At 39.8% G+C, this 11084-nt stretch overlaps 1 pseudogene across 1 annotated transcript; it reads left to right on the top strand.

Moving 5' to 3' along the window:
• Positions 1-4959: 4959 nt before the first annotated feature.
• LOC309667424 (inositol-3-phosphate synthase 1 pseudogene) lies at positions 4960-9127 on the top strand (annotated as a pseudogene). Its single transcript has one exon. The product of its transcript is annotated as an inositol-3-phosphate synthase 1 pseudogene (transcript).
• Positions 9128-11084: the final 1957 nt, after the last annotated feature.

Genomic DNA, 11084 nt, shown 5'->3' with positions numbered 1-11084 from the left:
CAAGGGACCGACCCAGGAAGAAGATATAACAATTGTAAATATTTATGCACCCAACATGGCAGCACCTCAATACATAAGGCAAATGCTAACAGCCATAAAAGGGGAAACTGACAGTAACACAATACTAGTAGGGGACTTTAACATCCCACTTTCACCAATGGACAAATAATCCAAAATGAAAATAAATAAGGAAACACAAGCTTTAAATGATACATTAAACAAGATGGACTTAGTTGATATTTATAGGACATTCCACCCAAAAACAACAGAATACACTTTCTTCTCAAGTGCTCATGGAACATTCTCCAGGATAGATCATATCTTGGGTCACAAATCAAGCCTTGGTAAATTTAAGACAATTGAAATCGTATCAAGTATCTTTTCTGACCACAACACTATAAGACTAGGTATCAAATACAGGAAAAAAATCTGTGAATAATACAAACATATGGAGGCTAAACAATACACTACTAAATAACAAAGAGATCACTGAAGAAATCAAAGAGGAAATCAAAAAGTACCTAGAAACAAATGACAATGAAAATATGACGACCCAAAACCTATGGGATGCAGCAAAAGCAGTTCTAAGAGGGAAGTTTATAGCAATACAATCCTACCTCAAGAAACAAGAAACATCTAAAATAAACAACCTAACCTTACATCTAAAGCAATTAGAGAAAGAAGAACAAAAAAACCCCAAAGTTAGCAGAAGGAAAGAAATCATAAAGATCAGATCAGAAATAAATGAAATAGAGATGAAGAAAACAATAGCAAAGATGGATAAAACTAAAAGCTAGTTCTTTGAGAAGATAAAGAAAATTGATAAACCTGTAGCCAGACTCATCAAGAAAAAAAGGGAGAAGACTCAAATCAACAGACTTAGAAATGAAAAAGAAGTAACAACTGACACTGCAGAAATACAAAGGATCATGAGAGATTACTACAAGCAACTATATGCCAAAAAAATGGACAACCTGGAAGAAATGGACAAATTCTTAGAAAAGGACAACCTCCCAAAACTGAACCAGGAAGAAACAGAAAATATGAACAGACCAATCACAAGCACTGAAGTTGAAACTGTGATTAAAAATCTTCCAACAAACAAAAGCCCAGGACCAGATGGCTTCACAGACGAATTCTATCAAACATTTAGAGAAGAGCTAACACCTATCCTTCTCAAACTCTTCCAAAATATAGCAGAGGGAGGAACACTCCCAAACTCATTCTACAAGGCCACCATCACCCTGATACCAAAACCAGACAAAGATGTCACAAAAAAAGAAAACTACAGGCCAATATCACTGATGAACATAGATGCAAAAATCCTCAACAAAATACTAGCAAACAGAATCCAACAGCACATTAAAAGGATCATACACCATGATCAAGTGGGGTTTATCCCAGGAATGCAAGGATTCTTCAATACATGCAAATCAATCACCATGATAAACCATATTAACAAACTGAAGGAGAAAAACCATATGATAATCTCAATAGATGCAGAGAAAGCTTTTGACAAAATTCAACACCCATTTTTGATAAAAACTCTCCAGAAGGTAGGCATAGAGGGAACTTACCTCAACATAATAAAGGCCATATACGACAAACCCACAGCCAACATCGTTCTCAATGGTGAAAACTGAAACCATTTCCACTAAGATCAGGAACAAGACAAGGTTGCCCACTCTCACCACTATTATTCAACATAGTTTTGGAAGTTTTAGCCACAGCCATTCAAGAAAAAAAAGAAATAAAAGGAATCTAAATCAGAAAAGAAGAAGTAAAACTGTCACTGTTTGCAGATGACATGATACTATACATAGAGAATCCCAAAGATGCTACCAGAAAACTACTAAAGCTAAGCAATGAATTTGGTAAAGTAGCAGGATATAAAATTAATGCACAGAAATCTCTTGCAGTCCTACACACTAATGATGAAAAATCTGAAAGAGAAATTAAGGAAACACTCCCATTTACCATTGCAACAAAAAGAATAAAATACCTAGGAATAAATCTACCTAAGGAGACAAAAGACCTGTGTGCAGAAAACTATAAGATACTGATGAAAGAAATTAAAGATGATACAAACAGATGGAGAGATATACCATGTTCTTGGATTGGAAGAATCAACATTGTGAAAATGAGTATACTACCTACAGCAATCTACAGATTCAACGCAATCTCTATCAAATGACCAATGGCATTTTTCATAGAACAAAAAATTTCACAATTTGTATGGAAACACAAAAGACCCCAAATAGCCAAAGCAATCTTGAGAAAGAAAAACAGAGCTGGAGGAATCAGGCTCCCAGACTTCGGACTATGCTACAATGCTACAGTAATCAAGACAGTATGGTACTGGTACAAAAACAGAAATATAGGATCAATGGAACAGGACAGAAAACACAGAGATAAACCCACACACATGTGGTCACCTTATCTTTGATAAAGGGGGCAAGAATATACAATGGAGAAAAGACAGCCTCTTCAAGAAGTGGTGCTGGGAAAACTGGACAGCGACATGTAAAAGAATGAAATTAGAACACTCCCTAACACCATACACAAAAATGAACTCAAAATGGATTAAAGACCTAAATGTAAGGCCAGACACTATCAAACTCTTAGAGGAAAACATAGGCAGAACACTCTATGACATACATCACGGCAAGATCCTTTTGGACCCAGCTCCTAGAGAAATGGAAATAAAAACAAAAATAAGCAAATGGGACCTAATGAAACTTAAAAGCTTTTGCACAGCAAAGGAAACCATAAACAAGACGAAAAGACAACCCTCAGAATGGGAGAAATTATTTGCAAACGAATCAACAGACAAAGGATTAATCTCCAAAATATATAAACAGCTCATGCAGCTCAATATCAAAAAAACAAACAACCCAATCCAAAAATGGACAGAAGACCTAAACAGACATTTCTCCAATGAAGATATACAGATTTCCAACAAACACATGAAAGGATGCTCAACATCACTAATCATTAGAGAAATGCAAATCAAAACTACAATGAGGTATCACCTCACACCAGTCAGAATGGCCATCATCAAAAAATCTACAAACAGTAAATGCTGGGCAGGGTGTGGAGAAAAGGGTACCCTCTTGCACTGTTGGTGGGAATGTAAATTGATACAGCCACTATGGAGAACAGTATGCAGGTTCCTTAAAAATCTAAAAATAGAACTACCATATGACCCAGCAATCCCACTACTGGGCATATACCCTGAGAAGACCATAATTCAAAAAGAGTCATGTACCACAGTGTTCATTGCAGCTCTATTTACAATAGCCAGCACATGGAAGCAACCTAAGTGTCCAACGACAGATGAATGGATAAAGAAGATGTGGCACATACATACAATGGAATATTACTCAGCCATAAAAAGAAACAAAATTGAGTTATCTGTAGTGAGGTGGTTGGACCCAGAGTCTTCATACAGAGTGAAATAAGTCAGAAAGAGAAAAACAAATACCATATGCTAACACATATATATGGAATCTAAAAAAAAAAAGAAAAGAAAAATGGTTCTGAAGAACGTAGTGTCAGGACAAGAATAAAAACGTAGATGTAGAGAATGGACTTGAGGACATGGGGAAGAGGAAGGCTAAGCTGGGTCAAAGTGATAGAGTGGCATGGACATATATACACTGCCAAATGCAAAATAGATAGCTAGTGGGAAGCAGCCACATAGCACAGGGAGATCAGCTCGGTGCTTTGTGTACACCTAGAGGTGTGGGATAGGGAGGGTGGGAGGGAGATGCAAGAGGGAGGAGATATGAGGATATATGTTTATGTATAGCTGATTCACTTTGTTATACAGCAGAAACTAACATACCATTGTAAAGCAACTATAACTCCAATAAAGATGTTAAAAAATAAATAAATAAATAAAGCACCAGATGGTAAAGATTTTAGGCTTTGCTCACTATAACAGTCTCTGTCGAAACTACTCAACTTTGTTTTTGTGGCTTGAAAACAACCACAGACATGATAAAAATGAATGAGCTGTGTTTCAATAAAACTTTACTTCCAAAAACAGGCAGCTGGTTGGATTTAGCCCATGGGCTATAGTTTGATGCCTCCTGATGTAGACTAAATATATGCTGGAAGAGGGATCTATGGTATTGTAATGTTGACTATATCGAGATAGGACCACGATTTCTTGTAAATGTAGAATACGCTCCTTTATTTTCTCCAAGAGTCTGGTTGATGCATATTGTATTTTAAATATAAGCATACACCTAAGACTAAAATATTCAGAGTTCAAATAAACAGGCAGAGAAGAACATATGCTGTGACCCTCAGATCAAACAATGTTCATGCCCTCATTAATTTATTTTACACATATTTGTGGGTTGCCTATAATATATAAATTACTGTGCTAGGTACTACATGGGATGCAAATATGGGTAAGACTGAGACTCTTTCATCAGAAAGTTAAGACCCCAATAGGGGAAAATAACACATTCATAAATATATATAATACAAGATATACAAAGAAATGGGTCACAAAAGAAATAAAAATACATTATTCTAGATGAGGGAGAAATTACTCTTGACTGACTTGAAGTGCGGAGTTTTGGGAAAGAGATCAGAGCCCTTTTCATGAAGGAAATATGATATATGTACCAGGTCTTGTAGACCTAGGCAAGTAGAAATTAGAAAGGCAATACTGAGAGAAAGCGCATTAAAAAACAAAGAAAACAACATAAACAAAAGTCCAATAGTGAAAAAAAAAAGCATAGACTGTATGGAATAAAAATGAATAATTTGTGCAATCTGAAGCTTATACAGTTTTTTGAGCCCTATTTAAGAAAAAGAATACAAAATTACATACAAAAATGAATATGTATTTGTAATGAGAAAAGAAGTCACAACAAATGAGAAACTTTTAAAAGCAGCAAATACCACACATATCACAAGATCCAGACACTATGGAACACTTGAATTATGTTACTATCTAACACACCTCTCTCCAGGGACTGGCTACACTCTTCAATCCTGTCTCCATAGGACAAGGAAGATAACTCAGGCTTTCCTCTAGCACAGCTGATCATAATGTGTTTACCAGCAATAGTATATAAAAGTTTCTTTCAACTTCACAAAATATCTATTAATAATGGGTAAAATTTTAGGACTACTGTCAAATTGAGGAAACCCTTTAAATTGTGTGACATTGCGTGTCATTTCAAAGCATTCTGTGCACTAATTGTAAATATTCCTTGAACTGATGACAAATCAATCATGAATCACTGATGTCCTCATGTAGTGGCATATCATTAGTTTTATGTTATCTTTGTTGGAGGAAGTATCACGTGTCAAGAATTTAAATCTTGGGGCTTCCCTGGTGGCGCAGTGGTTGAGAATCTGCCTGCCAATGCAGGGGACACGGGTTCGAGCGCTGGTCTGGGAAGATCCCACATGCCGCGGAGCAACTGGGCCCGTGAGCCACAACTGCTGAGCCTGCGCGTCTGGAGCCTGTGCTCCACAACAAGAGAGGCCGCGATAGTGAGAGGCCCACGCACCGCGATGACGAGTGGCCCCCGCTTGCCACAACTAGAGAAAGCCGTCACACAGAAACGAAGACCCAACACAGCCAAAAATAAATAAATAAAATAAATAAATAAACTCCAATCTCTTAAAAAAAAAAAATAAAGCTTTCCTTTGTTTTAAAAAAAAAAAGAATTTAAATCTTTTATCAATGTGTTCACACGTCACGCCTCATCATTAATCAGATTATCAAATAGTTCATGAACCTATTCATTATGTCCATTTGCAAAGTATTTCTTCCTCTTAGTGAATTTAGAGGAGAGGAACCTTATATGATGAGAAAGCCTGCGTAAGGCAGTATCTGTGGGCCACCAAAATAACACTTTGAATAATTTTAATTACAAATTCTGTATTTCTACAGTTTGGTGATTTTATTACCTATTTCAATAATCAATTACACTAGCAGCACTTAAGTTGTTTCAAATGTTTAAAAAATATAAAGAAAGAATGCACCAACTTACGAGGTCATAAAATTAATATAACCTCTTGATGAATAACAAAATTTATCATGATATATTTTTAGCGCCATCTAGTGTTTAAAAGACTTCATAGAGTAAATAAATATGCAAACAATTTAGTTTTAAAACTTTTGTCAACATATACTCTTTGATTCTACATCCCAGTCATACCATCTAAGATTTTCCATTAAATATTGACAATAAAATAATTGATTGTAAGGTTATGTGGGCTTCTAGAAATTAAATTATTATGAAATAAAAGGAATTAAGTCATCCCTTCACTATTTTACAGGTGATGTCAGTCAGGACCTCAGCTACCATAAAACAAAGGGACTAGTTCTCATTGAAATGCCCAATCAGATAAATATTTTCAGAGTCTTCGGTCTATGAGGATATGTTTGATTCAAACCAAGCTGAATTTAAACTGTTATGTGATATCTTTTTAAATAAAAATTTATTTTATGACTCACTTTATAGCTCTATTAAAAGTTTTCTAAAGTTTTACTTAGCTGTCCGCCGCTGTCCCAGCTGACTCGGAGCCGCTCGTCGCGATGGAGGCCGCCACCGAGTTTGTGGTCGAGAGTCCAACACGGTCTACAGTCCGAGGCCAGCGAGGTGCAGTAAGCACCGGATGACGTGCATCAGCCGCGAAGCCGCCATCCTCAAGATGCACCCCAGGTCCACGCTTCACCTTCCAGACCGCCCGGCAGGTGCCCGGGCTCGCGGTCGTGCTCCTGGGCTGGGGCGGGAACAACGGCTCCAGACTGACGGCTGCAGTGCTGGCGCACCGACTGCGCCTGTCCTGGCCCACGCGCACCTGCCACAAGGAGGCCAACTACAGCGCCTCGCTGACGCAGGCGGCCCCGTTAACCTGGGCCTGGTCAACGAAGGCCAGGAGGTATTCATGCCCTTCAGCTCGCTGCTGCCCATGGTGGCGCCCGACGACCTCGTATTCGACGGCTGGGCCATAATCGTCTCTGAACCTGGCGGAGGCGATGCAGTGCAAACAGGAGCCACAGGAAAAACCGCGGCTGCACCTGGAGGCCCTGCTCCCACGGCCCTCCGTCTACCTCCCAGAGTTCCTCGCGGCTAACTAACCAGAGCGCGCGGGCCGACTACGTCATCCTGGGCACGCGCGCACAGCAGCTGCAGCGGATCTGTACCGACTTCTGCAGCTTCCAGTCCGGCGCCGGGCTGGCTGAAGTCGTCAGGCGGAAGACAGCGAATACCGAGCACTTCTCCGAAGTGATCCAGGGCTTCAGTGACACCGCTGAGAACCTGCTGCGCACCATCCAGCTGGGCCTGCAAGTGTCGCCCTCCACGCTCTTTGCGGTGGCCAGCGTCTTGGAGGGCTGCTCCTTCCTCGGTGGGTCCCCACTGACCACGCTGGTGCCTGGTGCCCTCGAGTTCAAGTGGCAGTGCAGCCTCTTTGTGGGTGGAGACGACTAAAGGTCGGGCCAGACCAAGGTCAAGTCCGTGCTCGTGGATTTGCTTATCTGCTCTGGCCACGAGACCACGTCCATCGTGAGGTACAACCACTTGGGCAACAATGACCGGCAGAACCTGTCAACCCCGCCACAGTTCCGCTCCAAGGAGGTGTCCAAGAGCAGCGTGGTGGACGACACAGGGCTCAGCAACCCAGCGCTCTACTAGCAGGTCGTGGAGCCCGGTCACTGTGTGGTCATCAAGTATGTGCCATACGTGGGCGACAGCAAGCGTGCCCTGCATGAGCACATCAGAGCCGATGCTGGGCGGTACCAACACGCTGGTGCTGCTCAACACGTGCGAGGACTCGCTCCTGGCCGCGCCCATCATGCTGGACCTGGCGCTGCTGACAGAACTGTGCCAGCGCGTGAGCTTCTGCACCGACGTCGACCCGGAGCCGCAGAGCTTCCACCCCGTGCTGTCGCTGCTCAACTTGGCTTCCTCTTCCAGGTGCCGCTTGTTCCGCCAGGCAGCCAGGTGGTCAATGTGTCCTTCTGACCCTGCAGCTGCATGGAAAATATCCTCACGGCCTGCGTGGGACTCCGGCCGCAGAACCACAAGCTTCTGGAGCGCAAGATGGAGTGCCCTGGCCTCAAGCGAGTTGGGCTTGTGGCTGCCAGCTGTGCCTTGCAAGAAAGGACCAGTGCCCACTGCCCCCAGTGGCTATACTGGTGACGCCAACAGGCACTTGTAGGCTGAGTCACCCCAGATGCCCACCACCTAAGGCCAGGGCCATACAGCTCCCCCGTAACTCCTGTCCCCATTGCTCCTCAGAACCCAACCCTTCCAGGCCCCCCAAAGATAATAAAGCTAGTACCCCTATCAAAAAAAAAAAAGTTTTATGCAGCAAATCAGTAGATTTACGATCACCATCACCAAAACCAAACTAAGTTCTTTAATCAAAACAACACAGCTTTCTTGGTTTTACTATTTTTATCCTATAACAAACAATACTGGGTTAACAAAACAGAAGTTAATTTAAACTGTGTTATTGTTATGTGTGAAACATAAAACTAAAAAAAACAAAAAATTCTGCGGTCACCATGAGAAACAAGGGATAGGATTCGTTCTTTCTCCTTTTACTATTAATTCACTGACCATCTAAAACAGCTGAATTTACATGCTATTAAATTCCTATTGCTCTTAGAATCAGAGGATTAGACTGAGAAAGTCAAAACAAGTTACAAGTTTTTAAAAGTGATACATACTACAGATACCACAAGATCCAGAAAATATCATCATAATTTTACCCTAGGCTAATTTTTTAAAAAATTCAGAGTATTATAGGACTAAATCTTTATGGTCCCCCAGGAAGTTATGGAAACAGAGGTTATTTCAAGAAGTTATCAATCAACAGTGTGACATACTGAAGGCCAGTCAATCAGAAGGGAGGAGAGAGAACAGGAGGTGAAAGGCAAGTGAGTAGTGCCTGGCTGGAAATTCCCTTGGTGGAAATTTAAAACTGAATTTTGGAGAGCAGCAGTAACAGTAGGTGCGTATGGGTGTATGTGAGAATCTGTGTATATTAAGTGACAAGCAACACAGATAAGCCTCTTTGACTAGTAGCCCAATAGAGTACATTTTGCTGTGAATTCAAAAGCATAAAAGCATTCAAAAGCATATATCTTTTCTGTCATGTGGGAGGCTCTCAAGTAACTTGCTATACCTTCTGTGTACTCAAAAAATATAATCTGAATGATTTCTCCCTTTAAAATTTCCTAGTGCAAATGAGAACATTTTTTTGTAGGTAGAGAGGAAGAAATTTTTACCTCATTAGTTTCTGCCTAATCCAGGTGCTATTAAATTCCATCTGCTGATTAGAGTTGCAATGTGAAAAGAGCTCCCCCAAAATATTTCTTGAATTATTCATCCTTAACCCTAATATGTATTCTGGTTTAAGTGAATGGTTGAATCTGGTCTGGCAATTCTAACAATCAGTTAGAGCACTAGTCGTCAAACTGACTGTAGAGACAAAAACAGGAAAAAGGAATCATAAATTTGACTTGCTGTTGTGTTTTGCCCATAGTTTATGATTTTATTCCTTTAAATATCCCATTTAAAATTGCTTCAAATGAGATGCAATGCATTATATAACCAAAAGTTTTATCGTTAAAACATTTTAAAACTACATGTTACTTTTAAAATTTTTTCCAAAAATAAATTTATTGGAAAGTCACATTTTAATTGTATCTTTTATTTATAAAAATTATTTTTATTTAACCCATCTATTCTATCTTCTTTTCCACGTAGAATTGCAAGTAGTCTCATGCAGAAGAAAACAAGTTACTTTAAAGAATCATCTAAAAAGTCCCAGTCACAACTACCTTCATTAATTCTTCCCAATATTTCACAATTGTCTTTGTATAGAAATTCTTCCTAATAAATACATCTTCTATTCTTGGGTATTTATGATATATACTCAAGGTCATACAGGTGCTAATTATCACTACTATGGCAATCACATTATAATATATAAATGTATCAAATTAACATGTTGTATGCTTTAAATTTACACAGTGTTATATGTCAAATATATTTCAATTTGAAAAAAATACCCAAGATCATTTTCTGAGGTCCTATATTTAAAGAAGTTCAATATTTGTTCATCATTCCCTTTCATACACATGAAAATAAGCTTTAAGATGCCTCATGAAGCTTTCCTCTCTAAGGTAAATAATTGTTTCTTTTTTCTAAGTCTTCATTTTAAGCTAAGACAAAGTATTTTATTTACTTAAATATTCATTCATTTGTTCATTTAATATTGGACTCCTTTCTTGATTCCAAAAAAGCTTGAGGCATTTTACAGATTTAAAAGACAATTTCCAGGATAAAGCACAAAGGCAAGTAAATATTTAAGTATTAAATAAATGAGCGTCATTATAAAATGATGCCTTCGGATATAAGACAGTGAATCTTATTGTACAATTCACCATAAGCTGGTTTCATTTTTTAAAGTTCTAAGATTGCTACAACGGTGAAAATCATTAACTGATGTACCGGAGCTTAAAGATAACCGTACCACACAGATTCTCAACATTCTGTTGCCCCCACTACCTCAGGGACTCTTGGGGAATGGGCTGTCATTGGGTAGTGCCTCAACACAACATATCCAGTACTGCCTGGATAGCAGAGGGATGGGGTCAACAGCGTCCTTTTGCTTAAGAGATCAAGAAGCATCATGGGGAAAGAAAAATAATAATCACTCGAGAAACAGAGAGACAAGGCACACATGCTGGAATCAAGCACGGTGAGTCACGTCAGAGAGGCAGGAAGCATGTTCTCTCCACTTTGGTGAGGCAACACATGATATGATAGGAGAGGGCATTTTATGGACCAGGTGAGCAATAGGAGCACAGTAGCCTGGGAAGTGAATCAAACCAGCTCATTCCAGGCGGTGACTGTGGCAGGGCGGATGGAAACCGCAATGCTATAGGATGACCTGGAAGAGAGAGGGTTTTTTGTAGGCTTCACCTTCAAACTCTATCCCAAATCTGATTGTTCTCAGTATCTCTGCCTCCATCGGTCTGATCTAAGCACTGTTTTCTCTTTCTGGATTTCTGCAATAACCTCCTTCCTAGC

This window comes from Balaenoptera physalus (genome assembly GCF_965194825.1).
Source record: "Balaenoptera physalus genome assembly, chromosome: 9".
In the NCBI taxonomy this organism is placed as follows: Eukaryota; Metazoa; Chordata; class Mammalia; order Artiodactyla; family Balaenopteridae; genus Balaenoptera; species Balaenoptera physalus.
The sequence above is the reverse complement of the archived record's forward strand: the minus strand, read 5'-3'. Positions and strand labels throughout refer to the sequence as shown.